The sequence below is a fragment of the Frankliniella occidentalis genome, unplaced genomic scaffold, assembly GCF_000697945.3.
Source record: "Frankliniella occidentalis isolate FOCC.00 unplaced genomic scaffold, Focc_3.1 Scaffold45, whole genome shotgun sequence".
In the NCBI taxonomy this organism is placed as follows: domain Eukaryota; kingdom Metazoa; phylum Arthropoda; class Insecta; order Thysanoptera; family Thripidae; genus Frankliniella; species Frankliniella occidentalis.
This window is the reverse complement of record NW_026267175.1, coordinates 1,734,964-1,737,618: the sequence shown is the minus strand read 5'-3', so window position 1 is coordinate 1,737,618 and position 2,655 is coordinate 1,734,964. Positions and strand designations below refer to the sequence as shown.

Genomic DNA, 2,655 nt, shown 5'->3' with positions numbered 1-2,655 from the left:
GAGAGAGGGAGGAGAGAGAGGGAGGGAGGAGTGAGAGGGAGGGGGGAGAGGGAGGAGAGGGAGGAGAGGGACAGAGAGAAGGAGAGAGGGAGAGAAATGAAAATTGAGCCCCCAAAATGTAAGCAGGCTCGGGGACCTTCTTTACGGCAAACCATTACCGTCGCTATTCTTTTTGCCGAGTTTGATGTACAGGGTCGGATTCGACTCGATGCTAAAACAGCGATTATACTTTGGCGGGGCAGGGCGGCGGGCAGGGCGGCGGGCAGGGCGCACTGCACGGCCGCTCAATATTTCATGTCGAGACTGTCACGGGTTCGAATCCCCACCACGCCGGCCAATAAATACCTTTTTCTTCTTTTTGAACTCGTGATGGATGAGACCGGGCAGGGCATGTGGGACGGTTGGGGCAGACGGGCGGACGGAGCGACGGACGGACGGAGAGGGCGGAGCCGAAGGGGGGGACGGGGACGGGCAGCGCGATGGCGGCGGTACCGCCTGGGCACCGCCTGGGCACCGCACGGCAACAACGCAGGAGCCGGCACCACGCGGGAGGGAGTTAAATCCTTTTCTTCGTTTTCAACACAGGCAAAATGTCCACGCAGAATAAATCGGAATTTTTGCGTGATGCGAGGGAGTTTTTGCATCAGATTTTCGTGTATTCCGAGTATTCCCCCCAAAAAGTGTATTTCGCGGCGCTGGTATTTTGCTGGCATTTCACAAGTATAGCACCCTCAATTCTAACATTAATAGTCATATTTTGTTATTTTGCGGTGTTACATTTCACGAGGTGCATAGATCAGGTGTATACCCGGTATTACGCAAGTGATAACGCCAACGCCCTCGGGTTGCGATATGCTGGCGGTTTCTTCCAGCTACTTTTTATCAACATTCATCATTAATGCTTTAGCTACATTCATGTCCCCTTCAGGTTTTTATCCAGAACAGTTGACGCATTGACCAGTGTCTCTGCCAAGTTATCGCAGCAGCGCACGTTCACGTGATTCGCAGTGTTTCCCCAAGTTTTCATCACAGTGCACGGGCGGAGCAACAGTCCGCTCTAGAGTCAGTCTGTGCTCCACGCGAAACACACTCGGGGCCGCAAGGTGCAAGGGCGGACGGAGGAATGCAAGGCCCGACTGTAATAATCTTATTCGATTGGAAAGGGTCCGTATCGCATGAGGCCGCGGGCGCTCCCCGACCAAATTAACGCTCGGCCTACTCGCATCGCGCCTACAGAGGGGAAAGGCTGCTTCATTCTCATAAAAATTGATGTGACAAAAGGCGATTTATTACTGCGGGCCTATTCGTCGTGAAAGACGAGTGAGGGATATGGAGTCTGATCGAGGTAGCACCGCCCCCCCCCACACACACACTGGAAACCAAGGTACGCGTCCCCACCCCCTCTTCCCCCGCGGGTGTAATAATACAAAAATTTACATACAAAGTTTGATGGATAGTGGTCCGGCTTAAGAGTAAAGTACACTATGGAGTAGTTCCTTGCAATAAAATTTGTTATAATGTCAGCGCTTTAGTCTTTCCTTTCCTAAAGCTTTCAATTGATAGACTACACAACTTAACAAGCCGAGATTAAGTCTCTTTAACATGTTTCAATTTTTGAAATTATCAATGACTTTCACAAAAAACAAACAAGTCCTTACTGGATGGCGAATTGTGTCGCTGCTTAGAATAGGGGAAAATATCAAGGTATGAGTTGAAAAACTTTATTTCTGGACACTTATACCATGCAAGCAGCGACCTCGACTTTCGTCCACGATTGTGTTTGTACCACCGGGGTTGCCTTCCCGACCGGCCGACCGACTCTGTCAGACTGTCTGCTGTCAGTCGTTACTGCTGACATTGCATGACAGACAAACAGAAACACCCAGTTGGCCCCGGAAGTAGGAGGACACCATGCTTCAGCAGTGTGCTTCCAACCAACCATCCTTAAACTTGGTCCGAACCGCTGTTGTAGATCAACAGCTGGACTAGGGCGCAACAGTTGTGTATGAATGCCATGAATGGTTGCAAAAGGGGGCGGGTTTGCAGCACTCGCCTGTTGTGCTCTGGGAAAGGGTGATGCTTTTCAGAGCGATCTGGGACAGTATACGTATTGCGCAAAGCCCGCTGTCTGGAAGCATACACTCCTCGTAAACTAATATCGAATAAAAATGACAAAGAAGTATCAGATCGATGTTTTATTGCGCACGCAAAATTTTGATCACGGTGAATTTTTGTGATTGTCATATAATAATTCTATGATCTGGCAACACTGTCAAAAAGCTATCGAGTCAGGGTGCATAACCCTTCAAGTGCGCCCGGCGATGCTGTTTGCGTGCAGGAAGGTGTGGGTAGCTAGCAAACGCTGCCGTCACGTAATCAGCAGTTTTCTTCCACACGGCATGGTGTCCGACGGACGGAAAAGAAGGAATTAAAACGGTCGAGGGGAATGAAAAAGGGAGTAAAACTACACTTTGTGGGATGAGAGATCTTGGAAAGCCGCGGGGTGAGGACGATCTGTGAGCTTTACGGGGTAGGGAGGGAGGCCCCGCGCACGGTAAAAACATTGACTGATTGTTTGAGGGGAAACACCCTAGACTTCGATAACACCCCTAAAAAAAGTAAGAATTTCATTAATTTTTAAAGATTTTTTTAAAA

At 49.5% G+C, this 2,655-nt stretch overlaps 1 long non-coding RNA gene across 1 annotated transcript in view; it reads right to left on the bottom strand.

Annotated features, from left to right (window-relative positions):
* The window catches only part of LOC127749319 (uncharacterized), a 6,227-nt gene extending 4,397 nt beyond the window's left edge, over positions 1–1,830 (bottom strand). Inside the window, exon 1 of the long non-coding RNA XR_008011078.1 lies at positions 1,742–1,830. This is a non-coding gene — a long non-coding RNA (uncharacterized LOC127749319). The remainder of the gene's footprint in view (positions 1–1,741) is intronic.
* Between the last annotated feature and the right edge of the window lie 825 nt (positions 1,831–2,655).